The sequence below is a fragment of the Plectropomus leopardus genome, chromosome 23, assembly GCF_026936395.1.
Source record: "Plectropomus leopardus strain MGB_pleo_1.0 chromosome 23, ASM2693639v1, whole genome shotgun sequence".
NCBI classification, from domain to species: domain Eukaryota; kingdom Metazoa; phylum Chordata; class Actinopteri; order Perciformes; family Serranidae; genus Plectropomus; species Plectropomus leopardus.
Genome location: NC_142198.1, coordinates 11,184,592 through 11,211,823, shown reverse-complemented (window position 1 = coordinate 11,211,823; position 27,232 = coordinate 11,184,592). Strand labels below are relative to the sequence as shown.

The window sequence follows — 27,232 nt, the reverse complement described above, 5'->3', positions numbered from 1 at the left end:
GAGAGGGAAACATTGCATGTTTGCTCAGAAAAAAAACAGAAAAAAAAAACGGTCTGTCCTGACTTGCCCTCAAGGATCAAAAATGCTACAGAACCATTTTCTTCCTTTACCAACTTTTTCTCCCTTGGGTGACAACTTGTCACTGGCGTCAGGGGGACAAATGTTAATTGAGAGTGACACCCTGAGATGTTCTTTTGAAAGGGGTCATTGCGCTGGGAAATAACTGCACTTTATCAATCTTCAAAATGTTTTTCAATCTACAGCTCTACAATCCCAGCTGGTAGCTTATAAAAAACAGTATCATGAAATAAAACATATTACCGATTTTCTGAGGCGAGACTCTATGAAGCAATTGAAACATACCTGCTGCAATCATATTCTCCTTTTCTTTAACTGGGCTGTACTTAGATCTACAGTATCTTTGAATTTTAAGGAGATCACAACAAAACACCATGCTTTCTAGGCACATTCCTCACATTTCCTGCATGCCTTTACAACAGGATATGAGATTTCATGTCCTTTTAGTTCTTTCTTGCTCTTTCTTATTAATAAATTTATCCTAATTGGCTGGTAGAACTTCAAATAAAAATCAGCAATGTAATAAACATCCAACCTGCAGACAGAAATACCCAGTGACAAAAACTGTCACTTAAATTTAAAAGAAACTGACCTGTCTTTAATTTCCAGGATAAATCCAAGATTATGAAGTCAGGACATTGTAGTAGGTCACTTCCCGTTTCCCAGACATCACATGTAATGTCTTGCCTGTAGGTGCCTTGAAAATAAGCACAGGGTTATATTAGATTTTCAGAGGTTTGTCATTAAGTAAAGACATTATGATGAGAAAAGGAGTTCACATTCCTACAGTAATGCAATGTAACTGCCCCGGGTGACTTGAGACTAAGCTGGGGATTTAATTAGTATTGTGTGTTACTCTCTCACAGTGTCTTAAAGTGACATCAAAATCATATAGAAGAGAAAAAAGAATAAAGTAGAAAGATGTATTTGGACTATTCAGTGTAGCTGAAGATCATATCAGACACTAGCATTACTGCCTTGTGGTTGAATGCCTGCATGAACCCGTCAATTTGCAGTTACAGCTTACATCCATGTCTGAGAAAACATGGATGCTTCACATACATCTTTCTACAGAATCAGCACAGTTTCAAGGTTGGCACCTAAGATATCTTTTACCAACTCGGTGTATAACCACATGTCTCCCTTAATGTTCCTGTGATATGATATTGAGTACTGGCCAGATGAGTATTTTTGCAGGATATGATGTCACAGTGAGGCGGACCTTTGATCTTTTGAATAAAAAAATGTTATGGCCAAAAACATGTTTTGTGAGGTCACAGTGACCTTGACCTTTGACCACCAAATTCTAATCAGTTCATTCTTGAGTCCAAGTCGATGTTTGTGCAAAATTTGAAGAAATTCCCTCAAGGCGTTCTTTAGATATCATGGTAACATGAATGGGAAGTACGTAGGTAGGTCCATACAACCTGAAAACATAACATCTACAGCTGCAGCTATCTCTGGCATGGGGGCATAAAAACAAGCAACAGACTATTAAAGAGTGATACTGTATGGCTTGTGTGCCTTTAAAACCAATCCAGTGAACTAAAGCATGCCTTTGATAGCAGTTGGTATTAAAGTAAGTGTACTTTATAAAATGACTAAAATGTGCAAAACACTGTGGTCTGCAACCTGTAAATGCTTACATGGCTGTGCACACAGAGATAACCTGTTGCTGTAATGTGCATAGTATGGGAATGTTAATTTGAAAGATGTTAACCTCATATTAAACCTTATTAGACACAATGAATGCCAGTAAACAATACTTATATACTTATACAATACAATACAGCAGCTGTTTTTGTTTTAAAATATCCATTTAATGTTTCTGCTCAACAGCATTGATTTTCTAATTTTATTATAGCCATTACATAATCACATTAATAGTTTCCCCCTTTGCCTCCTGCTGACCACTAGAGCTAATTGCTTTGGTCTTGATGTCCACCACTGTGGACACCACAGCCTCAACTAATTGTATCACTCAAATGAGATGACCCCTTCATTTGCTATCAATTACTCTTTCATACGGTGAAATACAGTTCCTGAGTAACTGTAGTTTGCATGGAGCCAGCTGAAGAAAGCATTTCAGTTTAGGGGGGAGATTTATGTTCTATCTGTTAAATAAATTACCACACAAATTAAAAGGGGTATTGTAAGAATGGATGTTACTGTGGCATTGTCCATGTTTGGTCTGTTTGAGAAAATGCATCTGGAAGAGCTGCTCGAGTTAAATGTCAGGTCGATGAGGCCAGGAGTTTCATGACATTTTTTTTAAAATTCTAAATTAATACTATGGATAAATGATGGTACTACAAAGACCGCTACTGTGGCAATGACACCAACATATGCAGCATTATAAAAAAAAGTAGTGTGTGAGTGTTTGTGCTAAAATAAAGTATTGTCTGAATGAATGTTATTTATTAGCTGAGCCATAGCCTCACTTGTGGAAACAAATGGAAAGTCTTAATCTGAATGCTATTATTTTGAAAACAGCTATTTGTGAAGAAATCAGCAAGAACCACATTTTTGGGTTTCAGAGGGCACTTGGGAGCATAAATTAAGTTGTTCAGATTAATCTTGCAACTAAAAACTCCAAAAATCCTATTCTTGGGTGGACAAACTGCGAAAATAGCATTCACATTTATTTATAACCACACACGAATGCTGTGTTGTTGTTCAGCTGAATGTGCTCTTTACCTAAAGACAGATTGTGTATATAAAATATTAAAGTCTATGCAATATTGAGCCATGCATATATAACTTTGTTTCCAACTTAACTTCATTATTCCTTTAAACATAAAATTAAGTTCTACTGTCAGTGTAATATTAACTTGCACTGACAGTAAAACTAAGTCACTGACACAAATGCACATTATTTTCCGATTAATTTCTAGATGAGATAGCACATGCTGTCAAAAGTATGGAGAGGCAATAAAAAGCAAATGGTTCAAGTGTCCTTTTCCAAATGGTGTGCCCAATGAGGCCTTCCTAACCTCAGGCGAAGGTTATTTGCCCACTATTATTCCCATCTTATTTATTTGGAATGGAACATCCATTCTTATTTCACATTTGCTCAGAAATCTAGACAAGGCAATCGCATCTCTACCGCTGGGCCCCCATATTGTTAGAAATTACGCTTTCAATTTACCACCACACAGCCACACTGTAGCTTGCCTCTTTTGTGATGATCAGCGGGTACAATTGAAAATACAATGGATTTTGGAGGACAGAGTGTGACTGTTGTGATTGGCATCATAGACGGAATTTGATGGAAGATTTGACTACAGAGGTTCATGTGGGGAAAATGGGGCAGTAAAACAACTAATTTCTTTGCTCAAATAAAAGTATTTATATCATCTTGCTTCATGGGGGAAACACAGATTAACAGTAAATAAATGTATGAATATGAGAAATGCATTTGCTCATCTTGGCAAAATATATGAGTCAATTGTAACATTAAAAAAATAAAACATTTGTGGAGCCGCTCTAAGTCTTGCTTTATGTTGTCAAATTATTGTTGTCCATAGTGGCAAGAAAAGTATTTTGGTTATCCATTTCTAAATTCCACTCTCATTTACACAAAAATCCCTTCAGATTTTGATGCAATTAATGAAAGGTACCAAAATGAAGCCAGTTATCAGCTTCAAGGATGGATATAAATTCTAGTGGGTAGCTATTGGCGTCTTTAATGCAATGAATTGATGATGTTGGAATTTAACCAAATATGTTTTCATTGGTTACTAATGTTGGTCTATAGGATAATTTTGCTACCCTTCAATTTACTGCTCTGTGCACCACCCAGGTCCAATACTAGCAGTGTTGCCAGTATTACAGCTAATGTTGCAGCTAATGTAGAGTTTTTGACCACTGGTAGCAATGTTGTTGTGAGTGGATCCCCATTGTATTTGCATTGCACCAGCAAAACCAGTGCAGAATAATTGCAAGCTGCTAAAAAATGGATGAAAGCAATAAATGATTTAAAATGTATTTTCCAAAAATTCTATAAATGTTTCATGTGGAAGGAAATGCAACAATATACACATTTTTTTCCATCGTTCTCTAGCCATTATATAAAATTAACATTAACAACATTAACATTAAATTCAGAATTAAATGTTCAAACAAAAAAGTCGTCTCTGGAGGCCTTATGTGACAAACTGTTGCGGTATATACTCTTTCACTTATGGTGCTGGACTCTTTTCCACAGTACATCAATTGCCATATGCATCACACATTCATCATATTCATCAAATGTATGACTGATCACTCCTCTCTCAGTTAAACAATACTCTAATATGTTTTGAATACATTTATAAATAACTTGAAATGATGCATCCCGAGCATTTAAGGAAACCACATCAACAGTTTAAATGTTCCAGACAGTTTGCTGTCTGGCTCCACATTTTGCTGAAAAAGCAGCACAGGCTCATTCCAGGAAGGGCTGTGTGTGTTTGTGTATCTGAGGGAAAAATCAGGCAAGTCAACTTGCTAAGATTACAGAGAGCTCATGTATTTATTTTGCTGCCACAAGTAACTAAAGGGGAAATGACAGTCTCTGCTTTGGTGTTTGTGTGGACTCATGTTTTTCAGGGGAACCAAAGGTTGTGCAGATGTCTTTTTGTGAGTGTCGAATAAGACTAGTGCAGGAACATTTTACACAGAAACAGGCCATACCTGAGGTTAGTTGATTTTAATATTGCATGCAGTGATCAGTGATTTTGACAGCACCTGAAAGACTTGTTTTGTTCTTCAGCATAGTATTGTTAACAGCCCCAAATGCCTACTTCTATTTGGCTCATTAGTCTTTCTGTTCTATCAAGACAGAGGCCCTGTGCTTCCGAGTTTGTCCGAGTCAACATGCAACACTGTAAGTCAAACAGAGACCCCACAACCTCATCTGCTGCAGAGTGAGCACTTATAAATTGTGCTGCTGGACGATTGTATACATAAAGTAGACAAACAAGCTTTCTCATTGGGCTACTCGGCAAAACACACCAACTCTTTATTATTCACACAGTGTTGGTTTCCATTATATTAGATTTGAACTTGGGTCCCCAGTTGTTAAACATCTGCCAATCAGCCAAAGGCAAATCCCCATCTGGGTGAGGGAGGTGCAATATAATAGAGAGGCGAGCATTTATACACTATCTGTCTGCAAAACAGTTGGCCTGCTGAGTTAATTTCAAATGCTTGTTTGTTTGATTAAATGGTAAGTGCTGACTTAATTAATTTGGAAATTCTGATGTTGGACATATATTTGCTTCATTTCTGCAGTAGGTATTAAAAAGATTAAAGACTATGACATTAGCTTTGAATAACCAGAGTTGCTGCCACAAGGGCCCCCCTGCCAAAGGGGATTCAGCTGAGCAGGTTCCTCCCCCATGTAAAAAGGGCTCTCTTGTTATGTGTTCTGCCCTAGAATGCAGAACTTCACAGCTGACTGGGTTCCATCATCATTCCAGCTACCTAATGAGTGATTGTTTGTGGGCTGATAAAATTAAATTGCAAGCCTCGCTGATTTCAGCAACAGGTGTTTTTCTCTGTCTCATAATAACATGAGAGACAGGGGTTTTCACCACCTACTCAGGATGATAATGTATTCTGGTTTACCGATTCTCTTGGTTTACCAATCCCCTCCCACATGCAACGAAAAGAGGAAAATGATTTAACCAATTATGCTTCATGGAAGTTCATTATGGGAGTTGATATTCTTCTCATGTTAAAAGAAGATCTTTACAGGCTGAATACAAAATTAAATACGTGCAATTCTCTATCAAAGATTAGATATTCCTCACTTTCCCCCATTGTTAAAGCTATAATCCTTTAGATTTGTATGAAACCATCCCACTTTTGATACAATTTCAGGTTTTTCATTGTTAGTGGCACAGTCTGCCATTCCCACGCGGGATTCAAGTTGCCTTCACATCCATAAGAGATTTACAGTAAACCAAGACTGCATGATTCATCATTAACAGCCTGAGCATCAGAGCCGTATTTCAGGAATAACTTACGCACAAAATAAATCTATTAGTCATACCATGTTACCTTAAATTTGCAAATAAAACATTTTTCTTGGATACCTCCATAGAAAACGACAAATTGATTACGGACCACGCCGCCCCAACCCAGGTTCAGACCTTGGACCCTCTTGCTCTGAGGCAACAGCGCTAACCACTACACCAACAGATGTTTTTTCACAAATTCATATCAAGACAGCATGACTTGTTGATGTACAAATGGTCATTTTGTGGGTGTAGTATTCCTCTAAGTTACTGCTAATGCAAACAGAACATCGTCGAGCTGCTGCTTCAAATTCGAAATGTTCAGCTAGACAAAGATGGGTTTGCCCGTTTTATGAGGAAGCCTAACAACAAACACTACGAATCTGTTACCGACTTAGTGCTTACTGTGACTGTTAGAGAGCAATACATTTTCAGCATATTATGTCAGCAGATCCATTTTAAATACTCCAGGGAGTAATGGAACGAGACGGAGCAGCGCTGTTAGATGCAGACCAGCAGACGACAAGTAGCACACCTTCAACTCCACAGCATAGACACCAACTTTACTTTGACCAAGTAATATGTAGAAAATGAAAGCAGATTGCTCGTGGCTTGATTAAAAAAGGCTGATTATTGATCCGCGTCTTTATTAAAAATTGTCTGGCTGTAGTGTAAACAGATACACTACCTGCTCTTTTATTGCATTTCTGACTATGACTTAATGAGTGTTTGCTGCTCCCAGAACTCCGGGACATATAATGATAAGCTGATGTAGTATTTGCTGTTACAATAGCAACCCAGTGTGTCGCCAGTCAACTTTAGGATTACAAATTCAAACGACTAAACAAAAAGCCAATTTATTATATCCAGGACTTTTCACAAGTGGTTAAGAAAAACAATGCTAATCCACAAATACAATGTAAATATGGAACAGACTGGGTATGATTTGTTTTGTTCATAGAGTGGTCAATTTCTCTAAATAGCATAAAAGCAACTGCTGGATTTACTTCCCCAATCCACTAGGAGTTCTTTGTTTGGTTTGTTGTTTGAGTGTTAGTAGTCAGTTTTGTTTTCCCATCCAAACCCACAGACTGATTCCTTGTAAATAGTTGAAATGGTGACCTTGTGAAATGAAGTTTGCATTAAAGTGGTATCCTATCAAAAAGACAGGTAGCACTTTTACAGATTGTCTTCAGTCCAGCATCACCTTGCCCCACTACTACTGTTTTAATGTTTTTTAGTACTGTTTCTAAAATGCTGTGGTTGTTTTTACATGTAATGTAACCAAATGAATAGTGTTAACTGGAGGAATTAGGTAGCACTTGAGTCTAAGTGCTCAGCTACAACAGAAACTGATGTAACCTGATGAAACTTCCAAACTGCCTCTGGATATTTAGTGTATACCGTTTACAAATTGTCACTTCTGGTGTGTGTGTCTTTATTTCTTGCTTATTTGGACTAAGGGGACTGACATCAAACCTGCATTTCAGCTACCTTATTCAACAAAACTTAGATTGTTCTTTCATCCAAGACATTTCTTAATGAAATCATATCTGCAAGTACTTAATATGATAATCTCAATTACGATCAATTGTTGGGGTGTGAATATGCCATGACTTCTGTAAACAAAAGTAGTTCTGCTCAGTGGCAGGATTCACTTCCAAGCCTTCAGAGAAATAAAATGTTTTAATAGCCTCTTTTCCTGTTAATGATATTCCGTTCGTTCTTAACACACCATTGCACAGATATTGAAACCATTCATTTCTGTAATAGGGAAAAGGGGCCCACAGAGAACACAATCTGAATCCTGTATTCTTGACAGTTTTCTGTGATAACAATTTTAACATCCTGCACCATCATATATTAAGTGGATTTACTGATTTTATAGAGTTTCTTGAAGCTTGATGTTTTGGTTTGGTCAATTCCATATTTTACAACAGCCAAGGAATCAGTGCCAGTATTACACACTCTCCAACGCAATACTGCAAGAGATATTAAAGACGTAATATGCAGCTTTGGTGAGTCAAGGATCAGAGTTATTGTCACAGGTCAGCCCTGTAGCTGTCCAGTCCTTGAACAAGTTGTATATTTACAGTATGAGTATTATTAACTGAAGGTAGAAGCCGTGTGCTCTTGCCATGACCTCAAGATAAGTAGCAAAGACTTGCCTTGGGAAAGGAAAAATGAATACAATTGCATTTATGAATGCTTTACACAAGAAAGGCTGCGAAACACGTCAATATCCAAACATGCCATCTAAGATAATCTTCCTTTGAACACCTCTCTTTGACAGGCCTTGTTGTGCCCTTCTTCAGTGGCTACTTTTAATGTCAAGGTCTTCATCACTGAAATTAACTCAGGATGACGGAAGGAAGACACCTAATAAAAGATTACAGCGTGGTTGCTATCTTTCGAAATTTGTACTAAATTAAAATCTGAACTCGTCACACAATTTCTCAAACCTTCTGTGAGAAATACCAAAACAGTAGCATCACTTAATTTCTGGAGTACTTAATATATTCTAGTAATGTGATGTAATGTATGAAGTCAGCAGTAGCTTCCCCTTGGGCCATGTGCCTGATTCAAAAAGCTAAAATGAGCCAAAGGTGCGAACAGCACCCGTGAGGCTTTACTGAACATAGTGTCTGCAGAGTTAAGTAAAAGGCTTTATTTAGATCGATAGACAACACATTAACCTTTAGCTCTTCAACACAGCAGATCAATACACTCACACAGTTAACTCACTCCACAAGACTGTGGCAATGTTGCTTAGTTGTGAACAATCTGGATGTCTTAGCATTTTATTAAACTAGGACTAAGTAAATGATGGGGGTCATGCAGGCGTCATGATTTCAAAGTGTCATTGTTGCCTGGTGTTTAGATTAATCCCACTGAGTATGCAATGATGTGAGTCACTTTATAACCACTGGGCACAAGTCACTGCTGCACAGCACAGGTTGCATGCGCATACAGCAGCCTTTATGTTTTTGGTAATACAAGAGCCGGGTCTATGACTGCATGAATCTGAACTAAAGTTGGTTGTTTTCATATAAAGAACAGATTAAGGCAAGGAAACACTGCAGGCTCAGAGATGAAGACCAAGTGGAGGAGAGAAAAACTGTGCAGTGAGGCAGAACCAAAGCAGCAGCGGTCGTGATGTTTTGGTTGAACACACTAAAGAGGGCCAGGATCCCTTGACCTGAAAGCAAGGTAACCTGACACTGAAACAATGCTTTAAGTGAGCAGTGTGATAATGACAGTGTTCTGCATCAACTTTAAATTCTTTCTATGCTCTTGCTAAATGAACATTTCCAAAAGGTTTTGAGGCAGACTGAGAATATTCATCTGCCCTTGAATCTCTCGGGTATGTCTCAGCATTTTCCCCCTACAAATCTGCCAATAGAGACCATTTGAACACACTTATCTCTTTGTATACAAATTGGTTTGAACCACGAAAGGACAACAGATTGTACTTATCTAGGGATGCTGTGCCTGTGTGTGTGTGTGTGTGTGTGTGTGTGTGTGTATTTGAGTGGCAGGCGCACACTGCCAGCAGATTTAGCCTATTTTAAATTACACTGCACTGCAGAATGTGAAACTGATTTGTCACAACAAAACAATTGTCAACATGTTCAGTTTTTGTCATGTTTAATGCAGCTCTCTGGAGCAATGCTGTTTCGATGTAGGTTTGCAAAGTGTTGTGCTGTTATTGCAGTATTGGGTTGGAATAAATATATAATGTAGTCAGCCAAACATCGCCAAACTAAACAGCCAAAAGGTGGCCACAGTGGAGTAAACAATGAAATCTGTGTACAAACACACTGACTCCAACTCCCTGTACCACAATAGAAGATGGAACAGACTTCCAACTGGCATTTTTCATTAATTGCATAAAAGACAAATGCATGGGCACTGCCAGAAAGCAGTCACATATTTCTACTAATGTAAGAGGGCACATTGTTTTCATGGTTTTATGCCATATTTTATTTTTCTTCAATGGATGTAAACAATAGACTATATATACTATCTATATACCAACGCAGACCATCCTCTTCACTCCTCATGTACAAGGAGCAATCTTGACACCTCATCGCATCAGTTAATTTCACACTTCACTTGATACTTTGTGATGTAATGGGAGGCCATATTGCTGGGGTCCTGCACAGTCAGCCCAATCATATTCACCAAGAATATGAAGTGGGTGAGTATGTAAAAGGAGTTGCTGGAATTACTGAATGCGCTGTAGGATTTCATTGTGTTATAATTTTGGACTGCGGCAAGTGGAGGGTAAGGTAGATAAGGTAAGGGCACTCTCTGTGCGTATGTGGGAGAAAGTCTCTGAAGACAGTGGTTGGAATGATGTGGAGAGAGGCCCAAACATCCAGAGTAATAGGGCTTTTCTTATCGTACAGTCACATGATTTTATGACTGCAAGGCCAGCTCATCTTCTGGTGGCACTGACTTTGAAGCAGGTCATGGGGAGTTTGCAATTTTTCAGCTCTATTCCACACCTGTTTTACCTTATATACATTTATGAATTTGGCATTTCACATCTTTAAAGGTCTAGTTAATTTTAAAGTCAGTGTATGGAAATCATGCCAAAAACCACATGCATTACAGATAACTGCAATAGTGTGTTGGCAGTGTTGAGTACTTAGTTTTGTGATAGCTTTCGGATAGATTTAAGGTCAAACCGTGGTGAATGCTGTCGTTCTGGTGCATTTTAAAATGCCACATTTAGCCACATGTAACTACAGACAAAGTCTGTGAGTGGAGAGCAGAAGCAGACCTGGTGTTGGTGCTACAAACTGAAATAAAGTCACATCTGCTCCAGTTCAAAATGTTTCGACTTGGGCAAAATTTCCTGCATATTCGTAGTTGTACGACTACAAATATACAGAGACAAAAAAAAAAAAACAAGAGGATTTGGAGGAAAATAAGAGAGACTAAAGTTCTTCAAAGGTTTACACACACAGAGCTGCTGCTTGTTGTCACAGCAAACATCAGTGGTAAAACTCATCCATTGACTGCTTGTGGCCAAAGGACACAGACTGAAAAACCACTTCAGTGATCAAAGGGAGCCAAAAGTTCACTTCGCTTTGTGTCTAAATGCAGCTGCCTCATTATCTTGAACTGAGAGAGAATACAAACTTTCAAAAATCTCCACTGCAGTGCTCTCCTCTCTTTATGCATTGCTCACATAGCCAATTAATAGGAATAAACTGAAATAGCAACGCTTTAGCTCTATGCTGTAGATCACTTCATTTTGTAGCACAAAATATGCTGCCACAATAGTATGATCAAACTGTATGCTACACCTTGTATGCTTGACAGCGTAAATGTTGCTATTACATAGCCAGACTGGAATTATCATTAAACACGTTGACGTTGGTGCCAAATAAAATAAATTCCCTAAAGCTATTCTTAAGATATTGCATTAATAAGAATGCAATGGAAGCAAGGTCACAGTTACCTTGACCGTTGACCATCAAAAGCTAATACATTCATCATTCAGTCCAAGTGAATGATGGGGCCAAATCTGAAGAAATTTGCTCAAGAAACATGACGTTCACGGAAAACCCCAACACATACCACCTTCAGCCACAGCCAATGCCGGCGGGGAGGTATAAAAATGCTACGTTTTGATATGTAGTATTTAATATGAAAATGATAAGTTTTTACTTTTGGACAGCACCAACTGGCCACTGTGTTGAATTTCTCATTTAATGGGAGGAAATATTCTTCTATATTATTCTTTGATTAATATAAATTGTTTCATTTCTTCTTCCAACAACAAATCAAATTTGTACAGACTTAAATCAGATCATACATCGTAAAACATGTATCAAAGCAGCTTTTAAACACAGCACATACAATTATACAATGAAATGTGTCAGCCAAAATTTACACTTGAGACTTTACACTACTATTTCAAAAGAAAATGTGCCCCAAATCCAGTTTGCCATAACCTCTACAGCTAAATGGAGCCCACCACAAATATGGTAGCATGCAAAAAGATCCAATGTGGGAGAGAACATTAGAAATGACTTCCACACTTATGGACCATAAACATGAGAGCAAACTCAGATCAATGAGATTCCATTACCATCCTCTCTCATTTCCCACAGCTGAATTGGAAATGGGTTAGAGATGGATCGTGTCATTACCAATTCCAGCGGATCCACAGGAGCCATAGATGAGTGTGTGAGAGAGAATGTGTGTGTGTGCGTGGGTGCTATCTGCACCCGCTGCCAATGAATAGGTTTTTAGTGACAAGCAGGAAGGTGAGCAGGAGTTCATGTGCTATCACTACCATCATAGTTGTTAATATGCTTGCCTCAAGATACAGAGCCATCGAAGGTTCCCAAACTAAACAAGTTCTGACATTGTCTTGTTTTGAGTGTAAACTACAGCATGCTTATAATCACTTTTTGACGGTCAAAATACTTTCAGTCCAGGATAATTATTATTAAAATGTCAGCTAGTTAAACCACAGATGGTTCAGAATTTGTGAACACTAGAACTCTAATACGTGGTCATTCTTCTGTTTTATATATTCATTGTGCCTGCCTTTTAGCTCCATACAGCTGTCATGACAAGTGAATAATTACCCACTCCAATACCTTATTTGACCTTCACAAAAACTAACAAAGCATTTAAGCCCTCAAAAATATAGGCACTGAAAAAGGCTGTCTGCTTACTCTTTCTTTAATGTCTTTATCTTCCATATTCAAGCTCGCTGTACCTCCATAATCCCCCTTTGCCAAATATTTTACATGACCGCCCACGGATGTTCAACTGAATAGACGTGTCACATATAAGAACCTAATAATTTAAAAAATATATATATAACAGGTTATACCAACTCACCCTGGGCAGATATTGGGGGTACTGATCTGACTCGAAGCTGAGGACATGATCTGCAGACATCCTGTCATTTAGGCAGCCCCAGCCTTAAATATGCATAACTTTGGGCCTCAATAAATTCTAAACGGTTGAATTATATAAAAGTTCACCCTCATACAGTTGTCATGAATGTTGAAATTAGCTACAGAGACCAAAACATTTTTGTACCAGGCTATAAATATGTTTATTTCTGCAGTAAGGTTGGGCATTTTAGGATGGTGGTTTATAGGGATTTACTGAGTTTTGGAGTCAGCCTCAAGTGGCCATTCGATGGTTTGTTTTCAGCACTTCCACATCAGCTTCATTTTAGAGCCTCAGAAGTTGCCATTTGTGCGAAACTCATAAAAAAGGGACAAAATTGAGGATATGATCTGATGAATTACTATCAAAAACTTAACATGCAGATTAAATGCATCTGAGTAATTTTGTGTGATTTACTAATTTCACTTTAACACTGCATTTATTTTCAAATTCATCAAACAAGATCAACAATATTTAAATCAAACAAGCAGGAAATACCATCAAATTTCTGACAGTACAGCATGCTACTACGTAGACAGAATTTCATTCACCCAAGTGAGTTAAGGGACAAACTACAATGATATGTAAAATTTGAAACATTTAACTAAACTTGAAAATTTGCAATGAGTCAAATGTACACAAAAATTATGCAGTTATACATTTTTGGTGATCCAGAGCATAGATCAAGAGTGGAAACAAAAGTCTTGCAAAAACAAAATAATGTTTTTACTGTTTATGGGTTATGCATCTGACCCAGCAGTCTTCTTTCCTTGTGTGACATGGGCATGCCAATGCTCTACAGGTAGTCTATAAGTAGTCACACTGTTATACTTTTTGCTATTGCCCACTACACTTCAACCTCAAAACTCGACTGTGAACTTGATAATAATATGGAAATAGAAAGCTACTAGACAGAAGACTTTGTCTTTTTTTGCCTTATGTAAAAGGGGCAGTGCCACACAATGATTACAGTTAAATCATGTAGTTTGCGTATTGTGACAGACAAATGACAGGAGAATCACTTGGAACAAATTGTGCAGAAGTACATTGGCTGTTCCAGGCCAGGAAGAAACATAACAGTTGATGAACAATTCTGCCAAATGACATGTTGATGCCAAGTCACCCAGCACACTGCAAGCAAAAACCAATTTGGCACAAAACTTTGGACACCAAATACACGCTGAACACATTTCCTTGACGTGGAGAGACCCTGCTCTACTGCTGAAAGACTGTTTGCTGATGCATCTCATACATCCTGTTCCACAGGCAAAGGGAGGGATGTCGTCATGGACAATTTCTTTACATCACTCTCCCTGGCCAACAAGCTAATTGCCAAAAAGACAAGTCTGCTCAGAACCATGAGCAAAATGAGACAGTAGCTGTCCCGCTATGTAAAAGCCAGCATGCTGGAGAACTACAGTCAACAACAGTGATGACAGCTGGCAAGGCAACAACTACATTGTCCACACACAAGCCAAGAAAGAGTGTCTGCATTCTCAGCACTATCCATCTGTTCATCTTTCACAAAAAGATGTATAGGGCCACAGTATGCTCTTGATCCTACCTGCCTGAGTTGGATGCTACCCAATGACCAAATTTCAAATTAGAAATGCTTCAACAAATCACAGCACCTTTCAAATTTCCTTTGCTCCCTAAAAAACAATGCAGTGCCAGGCCCTCAAAATAAATTATACCAACTCACCCTTGGCAACATCAATTACTGAACATTACTCATGATATATCCAGGGATTATGACTGATAAACCAATCTTTCAAAAGACAAGTTAGTGGGGTCATCAGAAATGGTAAGCTTGATCTGAATAATTTTAAGAGCATCGTTTCCAGCCACTCCAGCGCTTTTTGTACACGCTATGATTTCCAAAGTCTGTGGTCCTGCCTAACAACCTGGTCACAGGCAGGCATGACTACACCCAAGTATGTGTACTCACTCTGTAAACAAATCCTAAAAGAACTAGACAAAAAGCTGAGGCATCATCACCACTGTGAATAAATCCTGAACAAATATAAATTACTCAATTATGATAACTTGTTATTTTACTCTGATGAATGCCTGACTTTCAAAATTATTCATAAACTTGCACCCCCCGCCCTCCTTTTAGAGGAATCCTGGCCTATCCGTGCCATGGCTGTGCCAGAAGGACTAGAGCATCTGCTAGGGGTGACTCTGTCCTGCAATTCAGAAAGACAGCCTTGGGTCAGTCTGCTTTTTCCATTAAAGTGGTGGGGAAGTGAAATTCCAAACATGCAAACAGAGACTGAGGGAGCACTATCATATTTTTTATTTATTTATTTTTTTAATCATGATTATTATTCCAATTTTATTTATTTTTTTTTATCTCTCACTGATGGGCTTTTATGTATTGTGCTGTTTCATGTAGTGTTTTTGCTGTTTTTGTGTTTGTTTCATCTACCTGCCCAGGGACAACAAATGCAAATTTGACAACCCCGGTGCAATAACTAATTGTGTGCTTTCCCTGCAAAAATAACAAATAAAATCAAATAAAAGAAATGTTTCAAATCATATACCAATTCTTAGTTGCTACAGGAGTGTCCTTTTAGCCTTCATTCTTCTATATAATCCATACTATCTAGCAGGTGTCTATTTATGGAAGATTTGACTTGTTGACTTGACTTGAATTTTAGTCCACAACATATTTATGTTCAATATAGTGTGTTTTTGAATGTGCGTGTATTTCCAAAGCTCAGATTTCTAACCCTGCGTGTCTCCAAACTGCCTGTGGTGCAATTAATTAAAAATTCATTAATATTTGTTTCAAATTTGTGAAATAATTAGGCCTATAATACGTGATAACAGACCATAAATAATGCCCCATTCTTTCTTTAAATCATTAATCCTGTATCTTGCCTTCGTTAATTTACTGGATGAGCAGTAAACCAAAATATTTATGTTGCAGTGAGAACAAACACACAAACAAACTGCCATACCAATTATTGTATGTAAGTTACACAACAGATTACATTTTGAACAATGTAGGTGTATCTGCAAAATCAAGCCGATATTTCAACAGAACCGAAATTGAGTTTGATGTCTACACCCTCCAGAGACAAGGAAAAAAGCTTTAAAGAGGAGAAAGAAAAGACGATGAATTAAATAAACAGTGTAATAATTTTAAAGACTTAACTGAGAAATAATTTCTTTTACCTAAAGTCAATATCCAGTCGAGAATCTAAATTTGAGCCATGATACCTATATTTCTAATGAGGAAAAGGAAGCCTTTTGTCCAGTTGGTTACATTTAGGTCAGGGAAATCTAGATTTTCCGCTTTATAGTTTTATGCTTCCGCAAACCTGCCATGTTCCAGTTCCAGTTTCTATCCATGTCTGACCAGACTCAGATGCATCAGACGCTATATTCTAAAGCATGGATGCTTCACACACATCTTCACCCCACCAGAACTTAAGATCTATACAGTTACCCTAGTTTCAAGATGGGCACCCAAGATTAGTGTCACTATGAGGGTATTGGTGAGATGACACGTTCACGAGAATAAGACAGATATGAGCTGACAGTGACCTTGATGTTTGACCACCAAAATCTAATGAATTCATTGTTTGGTCCGAAGGGATGTTAATGACAAATATGGGGAAATTCTCTCAAGGCATTTTTAAGAATTGCATTCACAAGAATGAGACGGACGAGTTCACAGTGGCTTTGATCCTTGACCACTAAAATCTAATAGTTCATTGTTAAGTGGAAGGGGCCGTTTTTTGCCAAATTTGAAGAAATTCCCTGAAGGAGTTCTTAAGATACTGCATTCAAAAGAATGGGATGACTGTGAGGTAGAGAGGATAACAATTAATTTAAGATCAATTCATACATTATAAAGAATGTGAAACGGGAAATTTAATCGATTAATTCGATAAGTTATGCAATGCTGTCAGAGTACATGCAATATGTTGTTGGGAGCTTTGACTGAGAAAAGACACGTTTGAAATAAGCACAGTTTTTATGGGGTTTTTTTTCAAGTGGCATCAATCCATTAATCAGTCATTGATTTTGCCAATAATTGATTAGGGTTAGTGCTTACAATTTGTAACTCTTATGCAAGGTCACAAAGCTTGACAATTAACAACCAAAATCTAATCAGTTCAGCCTTAAGCCCACTCCAACATTTGTGCAAAACTAGAGAGAATTCCCTCAATGGGGTTATCGAGATATGACATTCACGAGAATGAGATGGACAAGGTTACAGTAACCTTGACCGTTGACTACCAAAATGTAATCAGTTCATCCTTGAGTCCAAATGGACAAAATGGGTTCAACAATACCTCAATTGTGGGCTAGACACAACACAGGGATCATGATATTTTACCTGCCACAGGTTTGTTTAAAAAATGACTAATAAATCTGCCTTCTACCTTCTTAAAGGGTGTGTGGCTCTATGCACAGAGGCAAAGGTGGTTTTCACAAGCAGTCAAACAAGGCCTGCAGGATGCCAGCTGGTAACAAACAACCGTTCCTTTTAGTGTGATTCTCTTTGTATTATTTACAGCAAGCAATGGAGGCTGAAAGTTCAATGAAAGTTGAGCAGCTTTTTGTTTTTCCTTAAGCATGCTCTTAGACTGCCTTTTGCAATCTCTCCCAAACATGCTTTGACATACATCAAAGATACACAAAAACAAAAACCGCCCTTATCTGACCTCCAACGAAACAAGAAATCCTTTAGAAAACTTTGACAAATTTTATATTTAAGCTTCAGGTTCAAATTGAGAAATGATGAAACATTATATTTTATTCACTGTCCACAATGTATGAGGATAGGTTTTCTGCCCATGCTGTGATTAAATGCCAGCTACACAAACAATTTTATAGGGCGGGGTGAATAGCCCTAAATTGGCACTAGATTACACCATCATTTCTGGGCAGCCACCATCTATGCGAGGTAGGTCCTTTACGAGAAAAAGTGCTGGTAGCAACACACAAATACACAATTACTGGGGAAATGAGAAGAAAAAAAAGTGACAGGGGGATGGTGGGTGTAGGGAAATAAAATCATGTTGGTAAAACATAAGAAGTGGGGTGAGTTTGGGAAGACCAGATTAGACAAACTACAGACAGTGGTACTTTGATGAGCAGAGCTGCCCGTATTTATGATTAAAAATCGTCCGCTTCTCTCTGCCAATAAGCCCTTATCTGTACTGCATGCATATAAGTCTGATAGGGCCTCTAGCCATAGCGAAAGATACAAAAATAATTAACTAACATTCAGCTTTAAGCAGACAGAAATTTCATACTATAAGAGGAAAAAATGCATTGGAGGAGGAAGATAGGAGGACGAGCTGCAGTTTTACTCACAGTTTATTCTTACATTAAATGTTCCTGTTTTTTTCCTGTATGTGTTTGTCAAAATGACATTATTTCCCATCGGCAAGTGCAGGCAATCACTTTGAGATAAGCAAATACTGAAAATCTGCACTTGCACCTTGCTGTTCAACTGAAGTCAATCTTCTGTGATCTAAAACTGGATGGAGCGTCAGCTGGGATTTCTGGACTGTTTTACCCTTTAGATGATATTTAGAATTGTACCTTGTAGATTATATTTAAACTTGAGTGATGGATGAGATTAATGTCAACACTTTTTTATTTACTAATTTACTGTGCCATCTCACTAAGACCTCATAAAACACCTAAACTACTTAAAAACTGTATTATGGGGTCCATTGTGTATTTGGTGCAGCATTTTTCCAATAGTTTTTTGAGAATTGGATAAATGTGGTATATGGGATGTCACAAAAGGCTATTCCAGGGTTTAATTACAGTAAATATATATAATAGATAAAGGTTGGAAGATAGCACCAGAGAATTTTAATGTAGGATGCCATCAAATTTTGTCAAGCCTTCAAAGTGTATGCTTCAATATGTTGTGGCTTTAAGATCCTGTTATCCAAAGCTTATACTAGATTGGCACTTCTCAAAAAAAAAACACTGAACTGAACAAGGGCCAATAGCTAATCAGCTATTTATTTGATCTATGCAACTTTTTATTTGTCCATGTTGTCTTCATTATTAGACCACCCCTAGTCAAAAAGACAACTTCTTATTGCACTTGACAGAAATGTTTTTTTCTCTCAACTATACCTCAAAGTGAAATATGAATCTGATGATTTACTTTCTTCCCTTGAGTCAAACTTCTTCCCTAGCGATGAGCTGAACACTGATATTTTCTTCTGTGAGCACACTGTAAGCAGAGACAGTGAAGATAAAGCACAAGCAGCGAGAGGAATTGAGACGGACAGTGTCCCACAAAGGAAATGTCTTATCTTTCTCTATTTAGCACCAAAGAGAAAGTAGCATATGGGATCCCAACAGGCCTTATTAATATACAACATAATTCAGACGTCTTAGTCAGATTTACTTTGTCACTAATGGCAGTTGTATATGATTAAGTGTAATGTCCAATGTTTTTCAGTGCACTTAATAATGATATTGGCTGAGGGCCAAATATATCTCACAGTAATTCCACTTTGAAATAATTCCAAAACATGTAATTATTTCTACAGAATATCAGGGCCTTTGTAAGTAAAAATAAAAAAAATTAAAAAAAATAACATAAACAACGATGAACATAATAACAGTAATGATTATCATGAGGTGGGGGAAGATGGTGATACCCCCAAACCCTCAGATTAAAAAAAAGACCTTCGAGTCATAAATTTCCAAAATAAAACCTGGCCACTCGGACATTACTAAGTCAGAAATTTGCAAGAAAAACTCAAATCTCAGGGGGGAAAAAAACACAGTTTTATGACTGTTTTTCTCATGAATTACCAGTTTAATCTCAGAGAATATAGATTCTATCTCATGAATTTATGACTTTAATATCAGAATTTCTGAGTTTTTTTATTAGAATATTATCCCCTTACCCAGGCCAAAATGTTGTTTTCCTTTCAATGGCCCTCATACACTGCCATGTATTACACATCCCTTAAAGAAAGAAAAATGACATGTCTACAAGGTTAACATGTCTTTGATTGCATACCTAAGAGTAAAATTCACTCTGTAATTTTCTCTCATTATTTAAACGTCATATTAAGCAATCATTTAAACTACCAGTTTTGATAACAATGGTCTCACAACATTTGCCATACTTTAAGACAAAAATGAAAATAACACACAAAATTCCTTGTCATCTTCTATTGATTGATACCTACTACACTGAAAAAAAAATGAGAAAAACAAATCTTGAGTGAGTGAAATCAGTGCCTGCCTCAAAGTCAACTTGTTGTGTCTACCTTAAAACAGATTTGCTTTGATCGCAAACATAGTGCCAAAGAGACAGTTTTTGACAACACTCAGATACATGGCTACAATGACTGGAAAAAATGTTTCATCATTCAGATACAACAAGAGAGTAAAATCAGGGATTGTGCTGTTACAAATTTGTGAATAATAGCTATTGACAACTAGATGGAGGGCAAACAATATTAAAAATCAAAAAACCTGTAAATACTGTACAAACCACAGCCTTCACAAAGAGAAATGTCAGTTTACTGTGGGCCGGCAGAGATTGGTTTAAATGTGAATGTGTTTTTGTGATGTACCATCTCATGGTGACACCCTGCAATTAAATGAATGGCACTTGAAAGGGCGTATTTACTCTGGGATCTAGACACGCCTTGTCAGGCAACAACAGGGGTGGTGGGGGACTCTTAGCGGCTAAATAAAAGCTGGAAACTGGATTTTGTCTGGCTGGCAGCCTGTAGCATATTATCTGCAACAAAATTATGGTAAAATCTAACAAAATGATTAATCCAACCAAGTTTTGTGGACGCTAGAATTATCATTCTACCATAGATTGAGTAAATACAGCCCCCATAAGGATGAATAAACAAAGGCTGATTTCAGACAAGATTCCTTGAACAGTCAGCGTGACTATTATTGGATAAGAAGGCTGGTTGGAGAGATGAAGAAGCTTGTGCCATTTTTTCTCTTTTGTGTGGTTGGAGGTGATTATGACTAATCAATGCTGGCCAGCTTCAGGGAGCTGCCAATGAAAATGTATCTACTCAGTCTAAAGTGTTCCAGCACAATGTGACTCATGATCAGACTTGACTTATCAAATGTCTTTTTCAGACTTCTTTAAAGGTAAGTCCGCAAGTATATTAAAATCAAATAGAAGATGCTGATAATGCCATGTGAATGTACAATATTTGGTTGGGGATAGAGGTTGGAATCGTATATAGTTTAAGTGCAAAACATCATGCCAGTGCATAGTTGGCCTATTATCTATACAACTACCTGAGTTACACCACCCTCAATGTGAAAATGACTCTTTCTCAAGAGTGTCAACGTGCTTCATAACCCGGTCCATGATAGCATCTGAGGAGGTTCCCAATTTTCTCTCTGTTACATGAACGTGGCCACCACTTCATCATCTCTCAGTCAGCTCTACTTGAGTGAGAGAGGCTGGGGTGGGGATGAGGTTACGGTCCTTGATTTGAGTGTATAATATGAGATCATGCAAATGGGATATGAGCAGTCTTTTGACCTATGTAAAGAATGCAATGTTTACGGAATGCTCCCATTGGTACAATGTTGGGAATTATTATAAATTGCACATTGTAACATTAAATCGTTCAATTACAATCAATAATATACCTTCAGCTAAGAAAACCTATATTGTCCAAGTTTCATGAAGGCCCTGCCAGAAACTGTATATCATTAAAAGAGTTGCACCCTGATACTTTTTTCGTGACTTCCTAATTCTTCATAATTACTTTGGCAGACTTTCAGAGAAAATCAACAATACACACATAACTGTATTTATACACAGATACTATTACAAAAAAAGCTGTCGATGGTTCAGTTGTCTGGGATAAGTGCCATTTGGCAAAACCATCGAGAAAGGTCAGATATATGCTAGAAAAAAAATGTTGTCACATACTGCACAGTTACTTACAGGTATACCATGAAGGAATTGTCATTTGTAAACATAATGTCCAAACTATTCAAATACCTCACCTTCATGTTGTTTTTAGCTGGGGGCTCCATTGTGACCAATGTCTTGAACACAGCAAAATAAGAAGACTAAAAAAATACAGGCAGAGGGCAGGATCTCTGCAAACACTGTCACATATAGGGATTGGGATCAATCATTTTTATTGATACTGATACAAGTACAAGACTGCATAACGATTAGAGTCTTTATCGATACAACTACCGATACTTTTATATTATTTGGTGGAAAGAATAGGCAACTTTTCATATTTTTATATAAATCTTCACTTTGAAAAATCTTGGCATCAGTGGTTTAAACTGTGTGTTTTAAGATAATTAGAGCTCATGATAGGATGTTAAACAGGTTGTATTTCCATCTCTACTATGCATTTCATATTGCTTGGAAAACAAATTTCTCACCAAACTGTATAATTCAAGCTGCTCGCCAAAAACTATATTTTCTTTTTCTTGATGTTACATTTGAACACATCATGATGATGTCTTATTTACCTTTGCCTAATAGTCATTTTACCTTGAACACATTACAATGAAATTTTATGGAACCTTGTTTATTTAACTTACTAGCTCATATTCTGTTTTTATTTTAGAAATATCCTGCACATTATACCTTTAAGGAAGACTAAGTTTTGAAATTAAAGCTTTAACTGAAGTAGTGAGTTTGTTTTTCTTTAATGATATACAAGTCAGTTTGTTCACAGTGATAGTCTAGTGAGTCTCTTTAATCCTAAATTCTGTTTGTTCATTTTCTATCGCTGGCAAGATCCATAGTTTACTGCATTTAGGCTGTGGTGGTGTTGCATCTTGTGACATTTTAAAAGAAGACTTAAATGCTTCATGTAAGAAAGATTACAACCAAAATAGTTTATTTTTTATGCTCATGATGATATATTAAGAGGTTGGTGCAAAGACACATATATTGACCACCTTACATATATTGACCACCTTACCTCAAAATGTATTTGCTGTGGATGTTTATAAAGTCAAAGAGCTATTGCATCATTTAAGCACCTACTTAATCACTGCAGTGTGCAACACACAATACCATATAGACATTTACCCACAAGCCTGGGGCTCCAAAAACTCAGACAAATACCAAACTAAATAACCCAGCTTTGTTTTGACTACTCTGTTCTGCTTTAGTTTGCCACAGTCTGGTAAAGTCCCGGGTGCTCATTTCACGTCTCTGTCTGCTGTGACAGGATGAGTCATTACTCAAATCCAATTTGCCTGCAAGCCTTTATGTTGCCTGCTTTGCTCATGTGTCTTTCTGTTGACATATAAAAAGCTATCTCTTTCCATCCCTGGCATGTGACCAGCATGTTTCTCTTTATTCTCTCAACATCAGTTGGCGAGAGGGGCAATGAGTGGACAAGATGCCACTTTAACCGAGGGCAAAAGAAAATGAAGCCATTCATCTCCCACTAGGTCATGAAAAGAGATGGGAAACTCAGAGGGGAAACACTGCTCCTGCTTTCCGTTATATTTCCGTAGATGAGGAGGCTGTGTGGATGCCTCTCATTAGAGCAGTCCCCCTCCTTTCCAGCCTCTACCCCTGTGGCACTGACTATGGCCTGCGCTGGCTGCTGCCACTATGCCCAGCTGTGAACAGATGGGTGGCACAGAGCAGGCCAATATGTCAGGCCTGATGGTGTATTGCAAGAAATATGAAGATTTGCTCTGTGGCATACTCACTTCAGATTCAGTAAATGAAGTGAAGACATCAGATATGTTCAAGTTATAATGCGAGTATCCAGAGGATGTGGTCCATTCAAACCACTAAGTAATGTAACGTAGTCATCATTAATACAAAATATTGCATACTGATCTTATAACTTTGTCAGTCTTAAAAATCATCTCATTGTTTTTGATGAAAATGGGTTGTGCTTTGCATCATATTGCTTTTTCCTAATAGGAACAAGAGCTCTTGTAGGTGATGGCGATACATAACCCATTTTGACTTAAGAGACTGCTTAATACTTGATGGGACAACTGTTCCTGAGAGTATGCTACAGAGAGTTATAAAATTAACAAAAGCTATCCCATCATGACAGTGAACCAAAACAGTCAAAGTTGATTGTTTCAATGCCATTGCATCTGGAGTATTTTTAGGTCTCTTCAAAAAACATAGCAACAGTTTTCACAGGAGCAAGACTGTCTCTGAAAATCTGAATAGTTTTTTTGCGTGTGTTTTTGTCGGCACAGCATGTCTGTCAAGATTTCTCTGTATGGTTCAAGCTGTGTGTGTGGGCCTGACACAAGGGCATCAGTGCACTTATCCGTGGAAAAGGTATGGCAACATTTCATAAGAAGCCACATTTCAGGAGTTACAACCTATGTTAGAATGTGTTCGGTCAACACAGCATTTGCAACAGACCCCTAATGTTTTGTCATTTCAACACACTCCATGGCGCCATTTTTTCATGCGGTCAAGTGTTGCAGCAGCCAGGGCTGCACAGCTTGTCCTCTCCCCCCTCCAAAAAACAAGATGGAGTCCTCTGATAAATGATTAGCTTGATGAGGAATCATGATCTAGATCAAGAGCAGGCTAATGTCAGCAATCTGTGTTGTCCATCTGTCTCATTACCCAACCAACCACCTAACGCACTCTACACACAGAGAAAAGCAGATCTGCTTTCTGTACAAATGCAGCTGTGAAGGCATTTCTACTGTGTTTTTGGCTGTTTCACTCCAGGAAGCCTGTAAGGTCTTAATGCATAATGTATGGTCTGTGTGGTTTTCTGCCCTCGCTTCCCGAAACACTGACCCTGGAGCTTGTATCTTGTTTGTGGTTAAACCTTTACATGGGACAGAGGAGGGTGTGCTGTAGCTGGAAAGCACAGAACATTATGTATCATATGACCCCTTAACTCAAAAGCAGATAAAGTTAAACTGTTTGAAGCAGTGAAGAAAGAAGGAAAAGGAAAAGATGGAACTGCTTACTTTAAATTGTATGTACTGTCATGGCTTACTGACTACAAAGGGGAACATGTGTACGTGTGTGAGGGGGAGAGAGAGAAAGAGAGAGAGAGAGAGTGAGAGAGAGTAAGAAAAGGTGTAGGTTATGCACCTGGGGAGTTCAAAAATAATTCACACCTGAATTCTATATTTCTGTTTTCTTTTTATAAATATTTTTAGATTTCTGCATCATTTTATCTTCCTGCTATCTCTTTTTATGATTTGTAACTCCAGTATCATTATGTCATAATTTCTTAAAATTAAAAAAAAACAAAAGAAAAAAAGAAAAATCAATTTAAAAAAAACTCCATATCTTCAAACATGCAAAACTCATATTTTCTGCTACAAGAAGACATGGTTTAACACAGTTTACACACATTTGAATGGGTACCGGTGCAGTTACCCTCATCTAATTCTTTTCCTTGTACACAACAATACTTTCTTTTAGTACTTTACTCTTTCTGGAGGCTAAAAACCAAAATGTTATTTTCAAACTTTTGCTGTCTCAGCTGCAGTTTCCAAGTAATTCTGCTCCTGTGCTCTATCCAATCACACTTATAACCAAGTTTCTGCATGTCTGTCTGCTTGCTTGTGTGTGTGTGTGTGTGTGTGTGTGTGTGTGTGTGTGTGTGTGTGTGTGTGTGTGTGTGTGTGTGTGTGTGTGTGTGTGTGTGTGTGTGTGTGTGAATGTGAATGTGTGCATGTGTCTGCTCGACCCTCACTCTCTATTTCGAAACAAATCAAATATGTGGAATGACTGCGCTATTTAAAAAACATGACCACAAGCAGCACTTAGACAGGGCTTTTTTCTGAAAGAAAATAGCTCAGGTGGACAAAAAGAGCAAAGCACCCCAAAGCCAGGAAACCAGCCAAGGTCTTCCACGATTGGCTTCTGAGCTTTGGGGAGCATCACAGTGCTTCCACCTCCTGTCTGAACCGAGCACTCTCACCCAGGTGCATTCGTAGCTACTGATATTTGACACCTATTGATTTAATTTGAATTGGTACTTGATAGTTCTGACGTAATTCAGTTGGTCACCCTTAAAAGCTCAGAGTTCAATACCGAACCCTAGCAAGCAAAGTTAACTTCTGATGTTGGATTCACTAACGCCAATTGCGGCAGTAGAAGGAGATGAAAAAAAATGGTAAGAAAACACAAAAGTGGTGCTGAATAAAACGCATAAATAGTTAAGTTATGGAGTATTCACTTTGCATATTCTTTTATGAAAAGCAAAATTTCACTTCAAGTTATGTATATTACATTTCATAACTTCAACTGATCTGGTAATATGCCATGTAAACACAGATAATTTGCCCCATATGTACTCGGATTTAACTGATGGCATCTGTACAGTGTCTTTGAGAATTAGACAGCACAGCGTTAAAAGTTCTACAGAAAAAGAAATGCATATATTTTAAGAATGCCCCAAAAATGGCATACTATATAATTATCATCATGAGGCTACAAAATGGGGTATATATGTAATTGTTTCTGTCGGGAGGGGGAGAGAAGTAAATGTGGCTGGTCAGCAAACGGAAAAAAACTGTTCTTTGTATTGTCCATCTCACCACCAATACTTGTATTTATCTCACAGCGAGACATCAGAAAGGTACCTGTCACTTGACTACACATGCAGGCTATGTAGACAATAATGGTGAGTGATGTGGTGAAATGGCTCACGAAATTAAGTCCTGCTCACTTAAGCTTTGCCATGCAGTGCACCATCTATTTGAATTATTTGCGGTCTGGTAAACACACCTTATGTGGCATGTACTGTTCATGTGAAAGCTCTCAAAAACCTCAGTGCATTATGAGAGCTGGCAAGTGTGAGGTGCACACACTGTCATTTTTCACCTGTTACATGACTAGAAGTGTCACATGTGCAGGCTTTGTTTGGAGGGATTCTTGGAAAATATATGACTAGCACTTGGTAGATCTTGCAGTTGAATGTAAAGATGTGTAACACTGAGTAGGAGCTCTCAACCCCAGTTTAAAGGTAGAGTGCATGCTATGACTCAAGGTGCATCTCTCTTCTCACACGCACGGGGTAAAATTAAATCAAAACAGGTGGGATGACAAGAAATTACCTCTTTCTTTTAACCAATTACTGCCTCTGACTTACGCCAAGCAATAATCAATGCCAACATAAGGCTGCCTCGTGCCATGTATTACTTTGTTATGTTGCATTACATTAGACAGCCCTTCCTAAATGCAAATTTTAACACTGGAAGTGACATTGGTTGCACATCACTAGTCCCATGGATACCCA

At 37.9% G+C, this 27,232-nt stretch overlaps 1 long non-coding RNA gene across 1 annotated transcript in view; it reads right to left on the bottom strand.

The window, feature by feature from the left end:
- Positions 1 to 670: 670 nt before the first annotated feature.
- Positions 671 to 27,232, bottom strand: part of LOC148185649 (uncharacterized) — a 102,929-nt gene continuing 76,367 nt past the window's right edge. Inside the window, exon 5 of the long non-coding RNA XR_015775729.1 lies at positions 671 to 775. This is a non-coding gene — a long non-coding RNA (uncharacterized LOC148185649). The remainder of the gene's footprint in view (positions 776 to 27,232) is intronic.